Source organism: Notamacropus eugenii, chromosome 5, assembly GCF_028372415.1.
Source record: "Notamacropus eugenii isolate mMacEug1 chromosome 5, mMacEug1.pri_v2, whole genome shotgun sequence".
Classification (NCBI taxonomy): Eukaryota; Metazoa; Chordata; class Mammalia; order Diprotodontia; family Macropodidae; genus Notamacropus; species Notamacropus eugenii.
In genome coordinates this window covers 28,624,005-28,646,495 of record NC_092876.1, presented here as the reverse complement: position 1 = coordinate 28,646,495, position 22,491 = coordinate 28,624,005, and the positions used below count along the sequence as shown (strand labels likewise).

Below are 22,491 nucleotides of genomic sequence, written 5' to 3'. Positions count from 1 at the left end.
CTTTTCCATCTGGCCAATTCGGCTTTTTAGGGCATTCTTCTCCTCATTGGCTTTTTGGATCTCTTTTGCCATTTGGGTTAGTCTATTTTTTTGAAGCGTTATTTTCTTCAGCATTTTTTGGGTCTCCTTTAGCAAGCAGTTGACTCATTTTTCATGATTTTCTTGCATCACTCCCATTTCTTTTCCCAGTTTTTGCTCTACTTCTCTTACTTGATTTTCAAAATCCTTTTTGGGCTCCTCCATGGCCTGAGACTAATTGATTTTCTTGGAGGCTTTGGATGGAGGAGCTTTAACTTTGTTTTCTTCTGTTTGCATGCTTTGGTCTTTCTTGTCACCAAAGTAAGATTCTATAGTCTGATTCTTTTTCCAGCTTTTGCTCATTTCCTCAGTCATTTACTTGACTTTTGAGCTCTTTGTCAAAGTAGTTCTCTGCTTCTAGTGGGGTTGGGGAGTGTACTGTCAGCCTTTTGGTCCCCCCACAATCTGTGGGCTTAGAGCCCCAGAACAGTGGCTGCAGCTGTCCCTGCTGCTGCTGTGGCTGCTGTGGGTTACTCCAGCCCCTCCCCGCTCTGCTGCCCTGGGGCTGGGACGGAACCACTCCACTCTCTTGCACTGGTCCCACAGGCTTTTCCTGCTGACCTTCCAATTTATCCTCAGTGTTTTGAGGTCATGAAGTCTGGAAACCACCACAGGTGTGAGAGATTCAGTCTCCCCAAGGCCTGCTCAGGTCTCCTCGATGCACCTGTGGCCCATACTCTACTGTGCTCTCCTCCCAGCATGGTGCAGTAGACACATTCCAGCGACCTTCCAGGCTATCGTGGGTTGGAGATTTGCTTCACTCCATCATTCTGTGGGTTCTGCGCTCCAGAATTTGTTTAGAGCCATTTTATTTACAGGCATTTGAATGAGCTTGGCGGGAGTGCTCTAGAAAGTCCATGCTGTTACCCTGCCATCTTGGCTCCATCTTCTGAGGTCCACTTAAGTAACCTGCTGTAGACCACATGCATAGGGAGTGGCAGAGGCAGGATTTTAACCTGGATTCTGGAAGGAGACCATTCATGCAGCAGTAGAAAATGAGTACTGTCATGTCAGGGCTAATGATGTCTCATTCTTACATAGTCCTCAGCTGACAATTCCTAGGTGCCCATTCGGGACTCCAGTTCACCTGTCTCTGATCACAGCCAGTTTTGAATTGATAATTACTTAAAGGAGAGCACCAGTCCAACCAGGGATTCCAGACTGAGTGAATTGTCTTTCCCAGACCACTTTGGAACTAAGTCCATCTAGTTCTCCTGGGAGCCTTAGAAGCATGCCATCAGTCCTTTCAGACTGTGCACTTTAACAATTGATTGGTACAATTTAGACTGTAGTGAATAGATGGGTAAGACCTAGGAATCCTTCCCTTCCCTTCTCTGCTCTTCTCTTCTCTTCCCTTCCCTTCCCTTCCCTTCCTTTCCCTTCCCTTCCCTTCCCTTTCCTGCTCTGCTCTTCCCTTCCCTTTCCTGCTCTGCTCTTTCCTTCCCTTCCCTTCCCTTCCTTTCCCTTCCCTTCCCTTCCCTTTCCTTCTCTTCCCTTCCCTCCCTGCTCTTCCTTGGCATCAGCTTCCTCATGTTGTGGTCCTCTTAGAGAATGAAGGACAAACAACAGCAACAGCATCTCTTGGGACTGCCACAGAAACTCAGTCTGTGGGGATTAAAATATTCCAACCTACAATAAAAGTGCCTGAGGCAGAACTCTGAGCCAATGACCCTTTTTTAAAGAGTCAGTGGTCCCCTCTAATGAAGTGGATCACAGATCTTCCTCCTGATCTGAGATACTTCCTTCTTCCAGGACCTTGTTTTTATTGGTTTTCCAAATATACAAAATAGGTGTGGTGAAATACACAATCTCATTGGTTGTTAGCTCTTGCTCTTGAGGTCCCTAAATGACATGTAATGGGGGCAGGGGCATAGTGCAGGTTGGGAGAAGCACTGGTTATCTCCACTGACTAAGTGGTAATAAGATGGTCATTTGCTCATGTTGGGAAGGGAGAATGTTCTGGAGGTACAAAATGAATTGGGGGATTTTCCGAATTATCAATGCATCCCACATGTGCTTGGTTTGGACATGGTATTTGAGCAAAACAGGGTGGAGATATCTTTGTCAGCATTCTTGTGGTTGTACAAGTGAGCCTCAAAACTTGGTTAAAAAGTAGTGAGCATTACATTAAAATTTGAGGCCCACTTTAAGTACCTATGTATCCCTATATGATTTATGTAACATATTAAACTTATTGCAATACAGTAGGGATCTCAATGAATTATTTCTCACATTTCATCCCTTCAATCCACAGAAAAACCCTAGTATTTCTTTGGATTGTTACAATCTAAATGTACAGAGGGAAGTCCTCTATGAGTGATGCAGTAGGGGGGCAGTCCCCTTTCTGAGGCACAAAAGTGACATTAGAGAAGAGAGAAATTGGCACAACTTATAACAAACTGATTATGTTTCATTTGATTAAAGATTAACTCAATAAATGTCTGAAGTGGCTCTCTAGTTGACCAATAACCCATGAAGGACCAGTACCTTCTAAGAAAATATGTACTACAAGATAGGTAAATTGGGAGATCATAGGGCATTTGTTGAAAAGTAGAAATATATTGTTTGTCCTACACACGGGTTCTAGAAATCTTTTGAATTCATGAAAATGATTTAAGAAATTTTGACAAACAACCACTCCATTACAATGATGAGAGGCAACATCCATGTAGACAACACAAACAGTTCTAGACTGCTGTAGCATAGGGAGTGAAGAAAAAGGAGGAATTGGTTGAGTTGCATGCACAAAAGAATTATCACCTATTGTTACTGGTGGTGGCACAAAAGCCAAAATGGAATACGGAAAAGGATTCAAGAGTCCAGTCCCTGCAGGCTCAGGAACAGGTGGATTCGAAACCATTTGTGAAGGGGATGGTGATGAAGGGGATGATGTCTTAGACGATATGCTCACTGGAACAGACGGCGGAATGTGAAAGGGTGTTGGTGGTGGAGGTCTTGAGTCAATATCTCTCATGAAGATTTCATGACCCTCTGCAGAATTTACAACTTTGTGGGCTCTGAGGTCCATGCCCTTAAGGTAACATTTTTTTCAGGGGACATGCAGCAAAACTGAGGCAAGGAGTGAAAGTTATAGGACAATTGCTGTTGAAGTGGCTTGCAGAAATTCATGGCTTCCCTGAAGCAGTCTTTAAAAAGTTTCTGCAACTATCACAACATAGAGCCCCATAGAGATAGCCTATAGCAAACCCACCACAAATTACATGAAGAAAAGCTAACTGTCATAAGACAACTCATCTCATCCCACCTAATACAGTTCTCCAGTCTCTGAAACGTCAGCTGATGCATTCCCATGGTCCTCCGGAGATCTATTCTCATAGGAATACTAGAGAGGGTGGGGCTTCCAAACAGCTTCTAGTAGATTTGCTTCACCATTCAGGTCACTTGCAGAGATCCCCTTCTCTGTAAAATGCTCTGACAATGTAGATCTTAATACACTTCTAATTTGCTATGACAATAACCAGGTCAGATAATGAGAGCTAGCTCTTTAATAACACTAATATGAACATCAGTAGACCAGAAAATTTTCATTTTAGATTGGTAAATTCAAATAACAACTAAGAAATTTTTAAAAATTCTGAATCCAAATTTTATGTTTGACAAACATAATTACCTAATCTTACTGCAACTATTCACAAAAATTAACTGAAAAATTTTTACTCTAGCAATTTTCCTTAGGTTACTCATCCTTCTCCTTATTTCTTCCTTTAGGAGGATGAGATTCTGCTAGGTAACTATTAACAGAACACCTTTTTAATAAGATGATGACCTCTGATATCCAATGAATTCATTTTAAATTTGCCAAAATAATTGCAGTTATAACAAAAAGTTATGGGATGGGATGTATAAATACACTGAGTAGTAAATTTCAGAATAGTGCACATCAAATAAGTTATTTATAATAAAACATGCTTGCCTTTCAAGACATATTGAACTTCTGGGTGGTAATAATAAACCCAAATAAAAGATATTCTAGCATTCTTTTCTTCAGACCAAAACTGAAGATGTTTCTGTTTTAGCCTTAATAACTAATAGAACAACAATTTAGTTCCCTAAATTGTCCCATCAATATCCAATTACTCTCGCATTAATTTTAGGAAGGACTAAACGTTTAAAATAAATAACTCAAATCTTACACTTGTATCTTAACATAATAGCTCAGACATACTTTTATAGAGATGGACAATGGGGGCATCCTTGAACTCCTGGGAGATAACCTCCTCTTGCCATATAACCTGGAAAACTTCAGTTAGCTTTTTGATGAGCCATTTTTTATGAGACCCCACCCCCACCTTGTACATTTCACCTGGAATAGAATCAGTACCAGGTGCTTTGCCATAGGAGAGGAGCCTAATGGCATTCAAAACCTCTTCTTCAGTTGCAAATTTGTCCAAAGAGAGATTTACTTCAATCTCTCAATGTCTCTCTTAAGAACTAAGGAATTGATTGCATGACATGGGAAACACTGGCACAGGATCACCCAGCATGTAGTGACCTCATCAGAGATGCTCTGGTGCTCTATGAGCAAAGCAGAATTGAAATATTTCAAAAGAAACACAAGATGTCCACATTTAGAGAATCTACCCCCAAATGTTCATATGGACTATTAGTGCTCAACCTATGGCAAAGCATTCCAAGCTCACATTGGTCTGATCTGCCACAGTTGGACATACAGTAACTTGATTCTAACATAGTGATGTCATTTTGGTCCTCTTTGAGAACAAATAAATTATACTATATTCATTAAGACAATGATATCAGGCCACTGGACCCAGATGGCTCTGGAGGAGAAAGTGAGGCTGATGATCTTGTACAACCCTCCCTCCCTCAAATCAAGGTCAAGTGCAAATCATGTCATTATCTTGATGTCATGGTCCTCTTTGAGAACAATGGACAAGCACAACCTGTGAGTGAGTAGCAGCTCGCCCTCCTCTCCTCTCCTCTCCTCTCTTCTCCTCTCCTGTCCTCTCCTCTCCTCTCCTCTCTTCTCCTCTCCTCTGCTCTCATCTCCATCCTTCCCTGGGGTACTCTACCCAGTGGAAGGTATGCTTCCATGGCAAAAAATTTCATTTTTTGCTTTGGGTTTACTGGATAAATTTCTTGCTCAAAGGCCAGGTCTTAAGCCCAATTTACTCTGGAGCTCATAGCAGGTCCCTGCCCATCTAGCACAGAGTGGATGTAAATACTAAATAGTAACTGTTTCTCTTTTACCCAAGAACCCTGAGGGTCTTGCCCGCCCAGTTTGATTTTGTTGTTTTTTTCTTTATTAAAAAGGGATATCCCATGAGTAACTACTTAAAGAAGTCTACTCATTGAATGAGAACTACGTGAGAACTACACCTGTAAATTCATGGATGTCAACCCTATAGGATTACCGACTAATATGATTCCTTGATCATCATACCTGGAGTCAGATTCAGAATAATATCAATTACAATCCCATGAGGTCTAACAACAAATTCCAATAATCATAGCTTTATAGCTTTAAGTGGTCTCAGTTATTAAAAATCACATATCCTTGATGTAAATGAATAAGTTCAAGGTCTATAACATTATATTTCTAGAACCTAGAATTTATATTTCTAGTCACCTTCTTAGGTTAGCTTTGAAGGGGCTTCTTCCTTCCAGATCTATGTCTCAGGTGCCAAAACTTACCACAAATTCAATATAAAATAGGGCTATAAGAAGAATTGTTGTATTAAGAATACATAATTCAGCTAAAACTTGAGAGAATTTCAGTATTGCATCATGAGTGTCTGAATTGGAAAATGAATTTGTCTCTCAATATTATTAAATAGATGTTTCAAATTTTTTTACATGTAAAATTCTTAATCCTATTCTGAAAATTGCATCACATTTTCCATTAAGTGACATCTCACACTAATCATATATTAAGAATGTTATAGGGTGATTTCTTATAAACTAAATAACCCACCAATTAAAAGACTTCATGGTGTCTATTATTTGTGATTCAAATGACAATTCAAAATGGTCCCTCACCATAATAGCATGTAAAACTTAATAAAAAATCACCATTAGGGTTCATCTTCTTTGACACTTGCCCTTATCAATGGAATTTGCTACGTGAGGACAAAGTCAGGGACACAGCAGCATTAGTTCTGTTTGATCTCAGGTATGTATCATCGGCAGCCAGTTGTGTGACAGGATGTCATAGCCAGATTCAGAATTAACCAGGTGGGAAAATATCTCATTTACCAAGACAGAGATTGGTCAAAAGCATCCTATCTTCACATCACAAAGTTGTTCTTTCGACTTTCCCAGGGAAAGATATCCAGCTGTGACAGTCCTTAGATTACAGGGGCGTTTTCCTTGAATAATGAACCGGCAGCCTTATGAGGGGCCAGACACTTATACCTGGATCCAAGAATTAGCATGGAAGCAAGTTAAAGTCCTAAGAGACTCTTCCTCAAATAGCAAAATTTCACTAAGCACATCTAGGGCTAGGTAACATTAACTTCAAAATTTCATTTAGAATTTTTAAACATTTACAAATTTCATCTATTCACAGCCATCACCCCCCCCCCCCCCATCTACAGATAAAGCCAAAGGGAGAATATTAAGCCACAAAAATGGCTTTTTAAAAAAATTGTATTAAAAAAATACAGTTAGATGGGACCCCCAGCACGGTCCATGTAGACAAGTGGGTCCTATCTGGGCATTATTTCTTTGGTGAAAACTATGGCATGAGAGGGAGCTGTGGCTTTAAAACTAGGGAATAGTTCAACTTTGGTCAAGGACTGACTTGGGCACAATAATAATCTTTTTATGTAAGTACACAAAGAGGGGTACAAGTTAGCAGACTGGCCAGCAGTGGATGTGATTTGAAAGGCCAGCTGATTAAAAGATACTGAAGTTGAACAAGTGACTGTCATGCAGATCGTTTAGTTCACAATTTGTCAATTTTGTTAACATTACATGCCGAAGAGAAAAAGTACCTCTAAATAGGACGATGGTTTTTTAAATTGTATTCCTACAAAGTCTGAACACTACAGTGCTCGTCTTTTATATAAGCCAGACACTGTGGTAAGCAGTTCACAACTATATGTTTCTCCCAAAAGTTGGGAGATAGGTGTAAATATTATTATGATCTTTGAACATATAAGAACTGATGAGATTCTCTAATTTACCACCATTATAATATTTTCAACCCAATAAATATTGATTTATAATGACTAATGGTAATAACTAAACTTCATTTTGCACAAGGTTCCATTATTTTACCCCCAAAACCAAACCAATTCCTTCAAATTTTCTAAATTACTAATCTTTTAGCATAGCTATTTAAAGCACTAATTTTGTAGTCTTATATTGATTGGGGAAGGAAGACATGTGCCGACTGTCAAGGGGCATTGCTTTTTAACAAATTCCTATATCTTCTCTGTTTCAGTGGGATTAAGACCCCCTCTGTAATCAATCAGGTCTGGCTTGAATTATTGCTCCCTCAAAGTGGTATCAGAGCACTGGAAGGGGGAATCACTCCCCTAAGCCCTACCCATTCAGGGACAGGTCACTGGGTCCTCTAGATGACTTCCTTGTCCATAGTGAGCCAGCAAAATTTCCCCCTCAACCAATTTAAGAGATATCTCTACTAATAAGAAAAATTATTTAATTACTCCTTGTTAAAAGAATTTAAAGGCAAAAATACCCTGCCAACAGGAAGTTTTGAAATTAGCTACTGATTACATTTAATATCATTTCTGGACTTTAATAAGGGCCAGAGCCTGAATTAATCAGTCAGAAGAAGAGCCTGAACCTAAAAGTCTCTTTGTTCTCTGAAGTAAACTCAGAAAATACCTCTTCCTTTCTCAACAAGGCCAGATGGGGCTGACATCAAATTTTATGAGACCCTTAACTCAACACACTATCTTGAATAATGGAACTTTTTCCATATCTTAATATTTTGTGGACATATACTATGTTATGGCATGTTAATGGTAAAGAAAACACAGATATCCTGGGTCATAATTTCGATTGAAACTGTCAACTCTGTTATCTTACTGTATTTACAACCTATTAAATTAAGAAATTCCTTTCTCATGGTGTAGTTGAACACATGGAGACCATAAATCAGTCAGTCAAAGATTTTCTTCTGGCTCCATGGCCATGTAACTGTTAACTCTAAGGGAATAAACAATATGCATTTAGCCTGTTTGCCTTTTTTAACCAAACTTTCAGGTCAACAGTTATGGTGCCATAACTCGGATTGGAACTGATGGATTAGGAGAGAACAGCTCCCCACCTCGCCAAAGCCAAGAGACTTAGGCACTTCAGGATTCATTTTTCCTGAAGTATTAAACCTTATCGGGATTGGGTAAATCCTCTTAATCCCAGCTTCCAAAAGACTCCCACTAGTTAGGTTGGAGTCTGAAATTTCCCTTTAAAGCTAGCTCAGGGCAGGGATCAAGTTTGAGGTCAAACGCTCTGTGTAGATGCCCTGTACAGAATGATTTCAGGAAAAATTACCACGAGTATTGCTAGTATAGCGTCAATTAACTAAAGATAGCCCTAAATTATGTTGGCCACGATAGGACTCTTTTGGACCAGTCAAAGTTAGTTTATCTTAAAACTAAATTAAGTTTAAAGGTCAACAAAATGTCTAGCCAGCAGTGGAAATAGCATCTTGGGCTTGCCGAAATGTCTGAGGGAGAACAAAAGGCAGGAGTCTCTTCCCTTAAGACTCCCAAAGCTGCTTCAGTATCACCCCCTGATACTGGCTAATTCCCTTCACCCCACTCTCCTCTCTTTCTCAACAACCCCATCTCCTCTGAACTCCACTCCTCCTCTACACTATTCCTTGCTTCCTCCCTTTCCCCTTTCCCTTAAGGATTTCCTACAGATTATAGCTGAGCTGGTCCCCCAGCTTGCCAAAACACTAGAAACACAGGCTGAGGAGGATTTTAAAGCCAAAAGAGACTCCCATCCCAAACCACACTCCACCCTCCAAGGACCATAGAGATGCTCCAAGGTTGGCAGGATCCACCCATATTCTGTCAGATCATGAATCCTTGCAACCCTCCCCTTGGAATAATAATAGCCAATTCATGACATGGATTTCTAATCCCCCCTTTCTGTTGAGCTCTGTTTGTATGTGTCTTGTTGTTAATTGTCAATTTGTCTGTCAGCATATGTCTGTCTGTCTCATGTATGCTGTGAATGAGTCTGTTATCTTGTAAGATTTAAAATGCAGCCAGCCAGAGACTTCTAAGGGCTGCAGCTAGGAAAACAAACAAAGCCTTAAGACTTTTCCTTGTTGTTCTGGTCTGGCCAACCTGGAATTAACAATGGAAAGTTAGATCATTTTAGCTAAAATCATCTTAGCAGATTTTGTAGATTGTGAGATTAATCATTAAAAAGTTCAGGAACTGATCATTTGAAATTACTGGGAAAGAATTCCTGAGACTGTAGGTAGCTCTAGGAGCTCACCTTGCTAAAACATTGCCTCCCAATCCTGATCATTTAGCATTCCTCACTCCCTCCCAGAGTTGAGAGAGTATCTCAGAATGGGGATTTTTAACAGCTGCAAGGGTTCATGTTAATACCTCTCATCCCAGATTTAATTATAGAGAAGAAAATGCAGTAGAAGTGTAGGGGCAGCAATTCATAGATTGGCAGTGATTCTAATAGTCTTGTGCCCTTGGGCACCTTGTAGCCCACCCTTCTAGGTAAAGCTTGGAAATGTCACCTAGGTCCTATACATTCTGCCCACCCTGTCTCAGCAGCTGAAACCACCCCAAGCTTAGTAAATTCTGCAGCTGTAGGGAAGGGATAGGTGGATGGATCAGGCCTGTGGCAAGCATTCCCTAAAACCTGCCTACAAGAATTATCACCACTGGGACACCAGCCTCTCTGCTCTTGGTAAACTTCACACTTTGTTTCAATTGCAGAAAAAAAATATGTGTTATCTCTGTTTGACCCGTTTCATGTTGTAGAAGTAAAAATAATAATGGTTGTTGTTAATGTAAAGAACTATAAAGCAGAAGAGATTTTGCTGTTTTGATCTGAATTTGTACTTTTTCCATGGCCTAAGCAAGAGCTAAATTAATGTTTGAACTTATCACATGTAAGACATTCAAATCCTGAAGCATCTCATTCTTCCAGAATGAGTATTATTAGGGAAGAATAACAAATTTGTGGAACAAAGACATAAACCCATCAACCTGTAAGGTTAGCTGTTAACCTCTTGGCTTTCTTTAAGTTGGAATGGGATTCCAGTACACTTATGCTAGTAAAAAGTAATAAGTTATGAGCTATCTTGTCTTATGGTTAAAATGTAAAGGAAAGTGGAATAATCTGAATAATGGGATTGAGAGATTTAGAAAGATAAATAAAGGTTTGCTTGAAAATATGGAAGGCAGATAATAAGGTTTGGGAACTAACAGGGGTTATCCAAAGCCTCTTGTCCCTAGAGAGCAGTTTTAGGTACTTTTGTGTCAGTTTCAGATGACTTAAGTATGTTTAGAGAGTATAAGGAAGTATTTTAAGAAGACAGAAAAATTATGTAATTTGATTTGATAATTAATAGCTCAATCAACTTTGAGATGGCCCTGTATGAAGGATAGATACCAGCCAATATTTACTTTTTATGGGGCTGCAATTTACTACTGTTTTAAGCTCTGATTATGGGAATAGTTGTCTAAGTTATCATAAAACCAATTGGCATATTTTGCAGGCTGAGAATGGTGAATGTCTAGAAAGGTTTTAAAGATGACCTTGGACACAGCCTGAATAGGATCTTCCTAACTCTGTTTCCCAAATGTGCTGTTTCCTTTCTGAAAAAGGAAATTCCCACTTGATTACTCCTAAGCCATGCTTTCAGCACCTAGTGATTATATGATTGGCTGTCAGATAATGGCTCATTCCTGGACTCAAACAGAGATTGAGGAAGTCCTTTCTGTTAAGATATATAACATTGTCACCCTTTTTCTTTTATAGCAAATGTCTATTATAATCAAGAAGTTCTGTAAGTACAAGACTAAATCTATTAAACAATAGGTGGATATTGGAACTTCTCTGAGTTACTATAATGGGATGCAAGAATGAATAGCTTACAACTTTAACCTATATTCATGGTCAAATAAATATAATATAGAAATAACATCCTCTAAAAGAGGAAATGATTAGACCAAGTAATAAGACAAAGATGCAATGTGATAGATATCTAATTAAATAGAATAGCAAATTTTGAAGAAAAGCAACAGGATCAGACTGATTCCTCTAAGAATTACATAAAGGTGTATATGATTGGCTTCTAAAAATTTATCATGTTTTGGTAATAAGATCTCAAATTTGGATTTTTGCACAAAAATTGTAGAAGATAGTGGTAAAAGTAAGTGAAATTATTTCTTTATTAAAGTATCTGTCTAATAATCTTAAAAGGCAGATGAACGAATTTTATGGTTGGACCCTCACATTTTAAAAGATTCTTATATCAGGTACAGAATTTAGGTAAGGATAGAAACAGAAAATAATACAAACTGAAATTGTATGAGTTTTCAAAAAAAAATGCAGAACAAATGTTAAGTGATTTTACTAATTTATATTGTCAGAATTATCAAGAAAATTTCTAGATCTGAACCAGAGATGTAAAACTCCCTTTTTGAACATTCCCAAGAATAAAACCTATTGTCAAAGGGAGGATATCTAGGCATCAGATAACTACATGAGACATCTGGGATTCAAAAATTGATGCTTAAATGGTCATTAAGAAGGGATTACTGGGATACCAGGAACTTAATGTTAGTTAACATTGGCAATTGCTTTGATTTGTATGGTTCATGTTTAAGTTTTCTTGTTTATCTTGGTGACGTAAATCTCCCTTTTCAAAACTGGTCTATTATGAGCCATCTAAGTTTTAATCTGTACCTGACTTAAGGTAAAAATGCAATTTTGTGAACTGTGGGAAAAACTTTATTGTGTTGTTTGAATCTCACCCTGCATGACTGGGAAACCGAACTATTTCTATGTGCCTTTAGCCATATTAACTATGTTGTACTGTTTCTTCTCAATTATCAAATCATATGTTTTCTGGGAGTCCCTGTCCAGTCTTTCTGTTTAGACTCTTGGATCCATCTGTCATATCCATTGCCCCCCACTTCTGAGTGGAGACCTGAGCTCATAGGAGACCTTGCCCTCCAGTTTTGAAAGGGCTTGAAAAAGACAACCTCAGATGTGGACAGCTTTCCCAAGAGTCTGGACCAGACCTGCATGAAAGACAGTTCCCCCTCTTCCTGAGCCCCTTGCATACCTAGGACTGGTTGTTTAGAGGTTTTTCCATACCTTTCTTGGTCTGCTTTCAGGTGAAGGTGAAGCCTTCAGCTTGCCTTTGACCAAAAGTAGGAAATAATGACATTTAATATCATTTCTGAACTTTAATAAGGGCCAGAGCCTGAATTAATCAATCAGAAGAAGAGCCTGGACCTAACAGTCTCTTTGTTCTCTGAGGTATATTCAGAGAATACCTCTTCTTATGTCGACAAGGCCAGATGGGGCTGACTTAGCCTACTTTATGAGACCCTTAACCCATTACTATTACTTAACCCTTAACTATCTTGTCTTTTTCTGTATTTTAATATTTTGTGGACATATACTATGTTATGGCATGTTAATGGTAAAGAAAACACAGATATTCTGGGTCACAATTTCAATTGGAATGGTCAATTCTGTTATTGTATTTACAACCTATCCAATCAAGAAATTCCTTTCTCATGGTATAGTTGAATATATGTGGAGACCATAAATCTGAGGGACAGAGACATGCTGGGATTGTCCTAAAGTAGATTTAAGCCTGGTCATTCCTGTAACAGTCAGTCAGAGATTTCATTTTGGCTCCATGGCCATGTAACTGCTAACCTTAAGGGAACAAACAATATACATTTAGCCTGTTTGCCTTTTTTAACTGAACTTTCAGGTCAACACTAGGTGGTTAGCTAGCTGAAAATGAGGAATTAGCAATTCCAATGCTGAATCTTCCTCGTCTTAACAAAATGGAAGCAAAGAAAACTGAGGAAAAAACACAGTAGCCTATGTATTAAAAGTTAAAATTATGGCCAGATAATTTTTATAAAAATAGAATTTAAATGCCCCAGAGCTTATAAATTTAAACAGATTAGTCACAAATTCAAACAGTCCCTCTTAGCCCAATTGGGGTCCCTTCTTAAAGAAAATGAATTTAGTGTAAATCAAGGGAGGTTCACTAATCTTGAAGAGACTTAGCTCAGGCTCAGAGCATTTGGGGGTAGACAGTAAGGGAGTTCAACCACTCAGGGTCAGTGTTCATGGGGGAACCATCAGCAAAAATTTGACCTAGTGTGCACTTCCTTTTTGGGTCCCTTGCAGGAGTCGGCCCAAAGTAATTGAGGTCCATGCATTACCATCCTTTCATGGTTGCCATTAATGTGGCTCTGAGCCAATGGCACTTTATTAAAGGGTCCATGGTCTCCTCTAATGAAAGGGACTTCAGATCTTCCTCATGATTTGAGATGTCTTCTTCTTCCAGGACTTTGTATTTATAGAATTTGATACCCATTTATGCAAAAGAGCCATGGTAAAATACAAAATCTCATAGGTTGATAGACCTAGCTTTTGAGGGCCAAAAATAACATATTAGCAGAGGGGTCATAGGTTAGATGAAGCATGGAATATCCTCACTGGCTAAGTCACCTGCTTGTATTGGACAAGAGAGAATGGTCTTAACGTACAAAAACTAAATTGGGGGGATTTTCCATGTAGTTGAGTCACCTCTGCCACGCTGGGCTTGGTTACCATGACAAGGAAAAACTATTATGGAGGTCCTCTAGTTAGCTTCCTAAGAGTCAGCAAGTGATCTTACAATCTGCAGTCCACAGCTCTGAGATCTGAAATACAGAACTTATAACAACTACCCCTATGGAATTCTATCAGATTGATTGATACTGATTGGAATAGAGTAGGGGTCCAAATAAATTATTTCTCACAAGGGATAGCAGTCAGGAGTGTAGCTTGAACCTAAAAATTATTTCCCTGAGAGCCAAAATATTTAATGGAACAGAGAGATATAATTCTAGTCTAATTCTTTCTCTGATGAAAACAGTGGCCAGCCTCTAGCCCCAAGCTCCTGCTTCCCCCTCTGGAAGGAATTAAAGTCCCCCTTAGAGAATAGTGAGGGAAGGACACTCTGGGAGGGTGGTTATTCTTGTCTCCTTCTGAGTATCATCCGGACAGTACCAAGTGAACATATCTCATATCTATGTATCTATATCTCATATCTGTAGTAGTGATTCTCTAGCTTCTTCTAAGGGCCAGGAGTGTTACCTTTCACCCTTGTCTTGAATTCTTCAGTACTTCAAATGGGTTACAAGACCATACGTTATCCCTTTGAATTAATTATTTTTTGTAAAAGCTTATCTGACTCTTAAGTGGTTAATGGGAACTAGGTGCTTGGCCCTCTAAAATTAGAGGAGCACAATGGATGGGGGCTTGAGCCAGTGATGGAGATGAGAGATAGCCCTTTCAGAGTACTGAAGAATCACTAATATAGGTAGGAGGGTGTGTGGGTGTGCTGTGTGCTTTGCTGTCTTGCCCTTGTAGATTATGTGCGTTCACTTGCGACTGTCTAGATGTGGCTAGAATTACATCTGTCTTTCTCTTAAATATTTTTGGTCACAGGAACCTAATCCTTCTTACTTCTGTTTGGTCTTTGAGAAAGGGAGGAGGATTAGGTCCACAGCTTAGTGTAGTCCACTGGAAGCATAGCCTGAGCCAAGTTAAAATGTAATTGGGAAATCTTTAACTAACAAAATACCAATAAAACACAGGTAACATTATATTTTGAAATAGAATCAATTTATGACCCTAAAAAATACTTATTTATTGATTAGTGACCCCATTTTTACTGATGCTGGACAACACTGTTATAAAGAAAGTTAAATATTTACCTAAAGAGTTTGCATTTAGGAAGATCTGAGTTCTAATCCTGCCTCAGGTGCTTCCTAGCTATACGCCAAACCCCAGGCAAGTCACTATAGTCTTCTCAGTTTCATTTCCCTCCATCTGTAAAGTAGGGATCATTTAGTACCTACCTCCTGGAGCTGTTGTGAAGATTGAATACAATAATAGATGTGAAGGTGATACAATAATAGATAACAAATGAGATAACAGAGCCCTTCACAAACCTGACATCACTATTATACACATGAGTGGTTTTATTACTATGGTTTATTATTATTGTTAGCTAGCATTGATATAGCGCAGCATCCTACGTGCCAGGTGCTGTGTGAGCACTTTACATTCTCTCATTGGAGCCTCACAACAACCCTGAGAGTTAGGCACTAGAATTATCCCCATTTTACAGTTGAGGAAACTGAGGCAGACTTGCCTCAGGGGTGAAGTGACTTGCCCAGGATCATATTATTGTTATTTCCCCAAGTCTGAGGGCAATATTGATGTGGAAGAGAAGACTGTGAAATCAGGTTACTGAATTCCTTGTCAAACAGGGTCAGGGACCTGAAGGTCAGTAGATTGGAGCCACAGGAATCTGGCCAGAGTGATACTGACCAGGAGACAGAGATTCTCTCCAAGGAGACTTTGTAGGGAGATGGCAGCAGAGGGAGGGTCTAGAAGGGGTGATGGGGGCAGGTTGGAAGCTCCATCCTCTGGTTAGTCTGGTGTGTTAGGGGATGAGAGTCATGGGAAGGTGCAGTGCAGAGGAGGACTCATAAAGACAGAACCAGGCTTCTGTAGTCTTATCTCAGCACAGAGGATGATGGGAAGTGTAGTTTTTTAGATGGAACAAAGGGCTGAATGACCATGGGAGAAAGTTGCTGCTTGGAGGTGTTGGTGGGGGAAGGCAGTCATGGTGTGGGGAAACCTGGGGAAATTTTGAGCTTTCCAGAGGATTGGTGAGGGGGTTTGGGGGGGCAGGGAGAACAGATTACAAGGGAAGGATGCTGCTGCTCTGACTGAACCTAATAATGAGCCTTTTCTGCCTCTGGGATTCCTTGAAGGAGTGATCTCCTGGTCTTGGCAGCCCTGACAAGCTAGGTATTATCTCACCACCTCTCTAAACTAGAAAATTCAACTCTGGGGTGGAAGGTTAAAAGACCTCCCAAGGGGATCTTGTTATATAAAGGACCCTATAACAACCACTTCCAAGCAACATCCCTAAAGCCTGAACTCAGATTTCCCTGGAAGGCTGAAACCACAGTACTGAGGGGAGTGTGAACACTGGTCCTGCCTCATCTGGGAATTTGTTGGAGATAAAGAGTCTATGCATCTCTGGAGATGATAAATACTTATTAAGCACCTACTGTGTGCTGGGTACTGTGCTAAGCATTGCGAATACCAAGAAAAGCAGAAGACAGTCCCTGCCTTCAAACTGCTTACAGTCAAATGGAGGAAGAAACTGAAAGAAGAATAATGGTGTCTATGTGGGGGAGTGGGGGGATGGAGGTGCCCAGGCAGATGGTACCTGGCCCTGGTGCAGGGTGGAGTTCACTCCAAGGAGTTTACCTGGTAGGGGGAGAAGAGTTGGCCTATTTGGGAGCCATCTCTAACAGAAGCTTTTGGAGGAGTTCTTTGCTCTACATTCCATCCCACAGTCAGAGGGACAGAGGGTACCTAAGATGCAGATGAGCTATGAATACCAATCTTGCAGTCTTTCACATCTCCTACTGTGTGTGTGTGTGTGTGTGTGTGTGTGTGTGTGTGTGTGTGTGTGTGTGTGTGTGTGTGTGTGTGTGTGTGTAGACCAGGTAGTAAAGTTCTAGAGATGGCACAAAGAAAGTTGACAAGCACATAATCCTTTATTATATGCCAGGCACTCCTGTCTGTCTTTCACAGTACCTTTCCACCTTCCCTTTCCCATACTGACTTTGTGACATGTTACAAATTTATTCCCTTGCTTAAAGATTCAGAAAATGAGAATGGGCCAACCAGAGTGTCTTCTAGTAGCTGTAGTGATGGCTACTTCAGTCTGGCTCGCTAAAGGCCATTCTGATGGGCCCTTTCTCAATTCCAGGGTCAGGAAGAGGCCAGTCATCCAAGGGTTCCTCCAGCCAACAGGGCTTTGCTTCAGGATACTCTGATTGGTGACTTCCTGAGTGGACAAGAAAGTCAACAATCTCTCCCTCTGCCTGTATTCTACTTCTTACCTATTTCTTTCCTTCTTAATTAGTGATCTCACCTCTGTGTAATCCTTGTTTGAATGTATCTCTCAAAGAGACTAGAGATTCATGTCTGATTTTTCATGGACCCTATTTGAGGTTTTCTTGTCAAAGATACAGGAACGGTTTGTCATTCCCTTCACTGGTTCCTTTTACAGATGAGGAAACTGAGGCAAATAGGCTTAAGTAACTTGCCCAGTGTCACCCAGCTACTGAGTGTCTGAGACTGGGTTTGAACTCAGATCATCCTGAAATTACAGATCTGGAGCTCTGTCTACTGCACCATCGACCTTTAAGACCTCAAATACAATGTTGGGGAAAAAAAGTTTTGGGTGGTAGCTTTTAAAAAGTGACCATTTTATTTCCTCAGTTGGAATCCTCAGTTTTCAATGAGAAAATGGATTAATATGAAATGCCTCTCCTTATAGAGTCAAGAAGATGTGTGCTGCCTGTTATCCTTAAAGACTACAAAGAGTCTGTGAAACAGAAAGAAAAGAAGGGAGAGACTTGTCTTTGAGAACTGTCTTCAGTGTTATTTTTGAGCAAGTCCCGTAAAGAGTTTATAAAGAAAATTCTATGAAGAGCTTGAGGGAAACTGAGAGACTATTTCCTGTATTTATGGAAAAGAAGAAAAAAGAAAAAGCGGCTGTCTTTGGGGAGAAATATTACAAAGATTATTAAAATATTTTAATCATTGTTTGAGATGAGTTGAGTGATTTGAGACTGAGTTTGCAGACAAGGAAAAAGGAGTCAGCTACAGATACTGGGGATGAGAGATGCCTTGGACTGTGACTTCGGTTACAGTTAAAATACTGTAAGTATTAATGCCTTAGTGGTTATTAATTCTATTTATTAAATAAATTGATTACATAGATTAATTTTAATATTAATTTAGTTAAAGAGAAATGAAAGTAATTATTAATGGGCAAGGAGATTTCATTTCATTAAATAATTAAGGTTTATTGAACTGGGGTGTGGGGGCTTGAACTTATTAATGGCGTAGTGATTGCAATGGCTAAGGAGAAATTAACTTGTCAGTATACTCCTAGATTTCTATACAGTTCAGAAGGATAAAATTAAATATGTAGCAATGAGTCTAGTGGCAGACTGAGGCTGGATTACTTGTCAGTCAGTCAAGATTTATTAAGCACCTACTGTGTGCTGGCAACTGTACTAAGCCCCAAGATGAGCTCATCATCCTTTCTTTAAGCATGCTACGGCTGTACACTGGGAGCTGAAAGAGGTGGAGTAGCTGACCTAAATCCCTTCCAGTTCTAAATCTCTGGTGTAGTCAGTCCCTGGGGCAGTGTCACTGGAGAAGTGAGGCAGACTGGGGATGCCCTCTGAACTCCCAGCAGCTCTTCCCTGCACCTGCCTCATTTCCCCACCAGAGGGCACTCCACACTCACCATCAATTCCTCCCCTACACAGGTGAGTTCAAGCTTGACCCCCGCCCCCCCGCCCTTGTCTGGTTCCTGGTCCCTTTGAGGCTGCTGCATTTGTGGAGGGGGGAATGCCTTGTGGGGAGCCTCCCTGGGGAGCCTCCAGGGAAAGAGATAAGTCCAAGTTCCTGCCCTGCTCCCAACAGACCCATTGTCAGGTGACTGGACAACCATAAGCCAGCTAGAGAGCTAGGGGAGTGAACAGTGATGGGGGGTGAGAAGGGTGAGGAGTGGAGTTGAGTCATCACCTGACCATAGTAGACACAGCTCTCTCCTCCCTCAAATGGCAGAGCTTTTCCTACCTATCTGTTGCATCCTGTTCAAATTCCTCTTTAAAAAATAAAATTAATTTTAATGAATTAGTTATTAAAGAATAAAAATTCTGAACTTAAATAAAATGGGCATTTTATATTCTAGTAAAACAGAAAAAAGAGGGTTCTATGAATCAAGTCCTATTTTTACAGAGGGGGAAACTGAAGCCAGGGGAACAGACTTGGCCAAGTAAAGCCCAGTTCAGCTCTAGAACCCAGATCTTTTGCCTCTGAGTCTGGATCACCTTTCCTATGTTCCCTCCAAGCTCCCCTGGACAAGTTCACAGAATCTCAGGGTTAAAAGGCTTAGCACGAATTTTGTGGATGTTGCTCAGTCATTTTTCAGTGTGTCTGACTCTTTGTGAACCCATTCGGGCATTTCTTGGCAGAAATATGGGAGTGTTTTCCTATTTCCTTTTCCAGATCACTTTACAGATGAGGAAACTGAGGCAAATAGGGTTAAGTGACTTGCTCAGGGTCACATAGCTAGTAAGTGTCTGAGACTGGATTTGAACTCAGGTCTTCCTGACTGCAGGTCTGGCATTCTATCAACTGCACCACAAAATAGCCCATCACCCCAAACTATTCCAACCTCTTCTCCCAAACCTCCACTATAACATCCTGGTAGGTGGTCATCCAGCCTCTCTGTGAAGACCTCTTAGGAGGGGAAAACTATGAGTCCCAGGACAGTCATTTGGACAGCTTTTGGACAGCTCCAATATTTAGCCTACCCTTGCTGACCCCAAACCTAAGTGGATCTTTGTGCAACTCCCACACATTGCTTCTGGCTCTACCTTTGGAGGCCAAGTAGAACAAGTCTTGCAAGTGTAATTATGTGTTTAGTTTGGCTTACCTGTCCCTCACCTTCACTGTTCTGGTTTTAATGATTTAATGAGATTTCCTTCAAGGTAACAAAGAGGCATGGAGAGAAAGGACAGGGAAGCTCAGATAATTGAGCGTCTAATAATCATATTGATAAGGATGGTTGGCATTTAAGCTAAGAAGTAATTACATATTCTATATCATATACAGAAATGTATACATATGTAGTTTAGCTTTTTAGTTTTAAGGTTTTTGAAATGTTTCTTTAATTACATGCCCCTGGCACACAATTAGTAAGTATCAGGATCCAGATTTGAACTCAGGTCTTCCTGACTCCAGCTTCAGCACTCTATCTGCCATACTGATAACGGCTTATTAATTGACTTTTTCTTCCTAGGGAGAATTCCACCCAGACATCATCCTGACTTTTTCTTCAGAATATGGTGGTCTATTGATGACTCTTGCTTTGAGACCAATGGATCCTTTGCTCATCCACTATTTGCCTCTGTCCACACTAAGGTTCTGAACTGTCCTAGCAAAGAATACTAAATGCTTCCTAGTCATTGTTGACAACCAATAGATTCTCACTCTTTCCCAAATCTTCCCTGCTTCAGATCAAACATACTCAGTTCTTTTAATGTTTGCACAATTCTCATTTTCTGTCCAATATTAATGGGGAGCTATGTGGTGCCACAGTGTGTAGAGTGCCAGTATGAGAATCAGGAAGACTTACTTTCCTGAGTTCAAGTCTAGCCTCAGGTACTAGCTCTGGGACCCTGAGCATTTAATTCTGTTTGCCTCAGTTTCCTTATCTGTCAAATGGGCTGGAGAAGGAAATGGCAAAACACTCCAGTATCTCTGCCAAGAAAACCCTAACTGGGATCATGAAGGGTCTGATATGACTGGAAAATGGCTAAACATCAGTGCATGAGCTGTTGGGATTGCTCCTGCACTTCAACCTACAAGAGGGAACCCTGGGCTCATTCTCTCCCAGCCCTTCAAACAGGGTCACAGTCAAGGTTAGGACCACAAGGTAACACTGGAGTAGAGAAAGGAACCCTAGAGGGTTTCCCCTCAATGCCTTTCCTCACCAGTGTAAGAGCTCCAGTTCCCTCCCATCCCAGGCAGTAGAGTTAACACAGGAAACCCCAATCTGAAAACCCAGAACAGGAATTTTATTTCTACCTCTTCTCTCCCAATAACAGAACTGGATAATTGCCAAGCTCTTAACCAGGATCAGGGAGGGAGAATCTGAGTGAGAGTGTGTGTTTGTGTTTCTGGATCTGTATGTGTGAGCATATGTGGCTTTGCATAAGGAGACCTGGGTTTCAATCTCAGTCTTTACCCACTGTGTGACCCTGGACAAGTCCTGACCCCTTTCTGGGCCTCAGTTTTTCCATCAGTAAAAAGTGGGACAGAACTGCCTGTTTTTGCATCCTGAACAAAGTCAGTGTCCTGTATGGATCTGGGACCTCTCCTTGCCCTGGTACATTTTCAATCCTCTTTAAGTTTCTGTGTGTTGGAATGTTCTGAGGTATATCCCTGACCAGATGACAGGCCACAGGCTTGTCCATTTCCCTATACTGACCTGGACTGGAAATAGAATTCAGTGTGACTGTTTTCCCTTAGATTTCCCCATCTGAACTTGAACTGGTGCATTTTCTAGATCACCGTGGAGGGGTTGTATTAGGGAGTTCTGCTGTATTTCTTCCTGTTACTTGTCCACTAATCCAGAGGATCTTGCTTACCTCTCCTAGGCAGTAAGGATGCCCCCATCTCAGCTAGGGTTGTGTCAATCAGACAGCTATGCCCTTAGAGCACTGAGGGTCTTGGGAAACAACAGATTGCTAAAGAATGCCTAGCACTGCAGTTTCACATATCCATCTTCTTTCCCGGTTTTACATTCTGAAATTAGAAGCCAATATGCTTCTAGCCCACTCAGATCATCAGTACCCAGAACCATGGCTCTAACTACCCCTTTACAAAATGCAGCAAGTGATATGACTGTAAAGAATAGCGGGGATCCTAAGTAGTAATAATTTACCTACCAATCCTGTCAGCACTGGGGCAGCGAGAGAGGTCTCGGACCTTGCTATTTACACCCAGATACCCGGGAGATGTAGCCTGTGAATACGAGTCTATGTTCCCTACTGATCCTAAGTGAAGGTGGATTGGATTAGGTTGTGACCTTGTCGGCTCTGAAAGGTTGTAAATACTGCTTAAGGGCAATATAAGAAAGTCACTTGGCTAGGTGGCAGAAGCGTGGTTCAGATTTCCAGGAATCACCACGTTTTTCATTTAAATACCGTGGAGACAGTCTATTCCACATTTGGTTACATCCTTCTCTTTGGGAACATTTTTTGTGGCTGCTGCTGCTGTTCTGTCATCTTAGACTCTCCATGACTCCATTTGAGGTTTTCTTGGCAAATTGAGGCAAACAAGGTTAAATGACTTGCCCAGGGTTACACAGCTAGCAAGTGTCTGAGGACCGATTTGAACTCAGGGAGATGTCTTCCTGACTCCAGGTTCAGCACTCGCTTCGCTATGGCGCCACCTAGCTGCCCCTGAGCCACCTAGCTGGGAACATTACTATTTTCAAACTCGGCTTAATAATAGGATTTCTAACTTCCCACTGTGTGCTGTACTACTTACCAAAGCCAA

At 40.6% G+C, this 22,491-nt stretch overlaps 1 long non-coding RNA gene across 1 annotated transcript in view; it reads left to right on the top strand.

Moving 5' to 3' along the window:
* Nucleotides 1-17,954, top strand: part of LOC140503792 (uncharacterized) — a 48,881-nt gene extending 30,927 nt beyond the window's left edge. Inside the window, exon 2 of the long non-coding RNA XR_011966871.1 lies at nucleotides 17,684-17,954. This is a non-coding gene — a long non-coding RNA (uncharacterized lncRNA). The remainder of the gene's footprint in view (nucleotides 1-17,683) is intronic.
* Nucleotides 17,955-22,491: the final 4,537 nt, after the last annotated feature.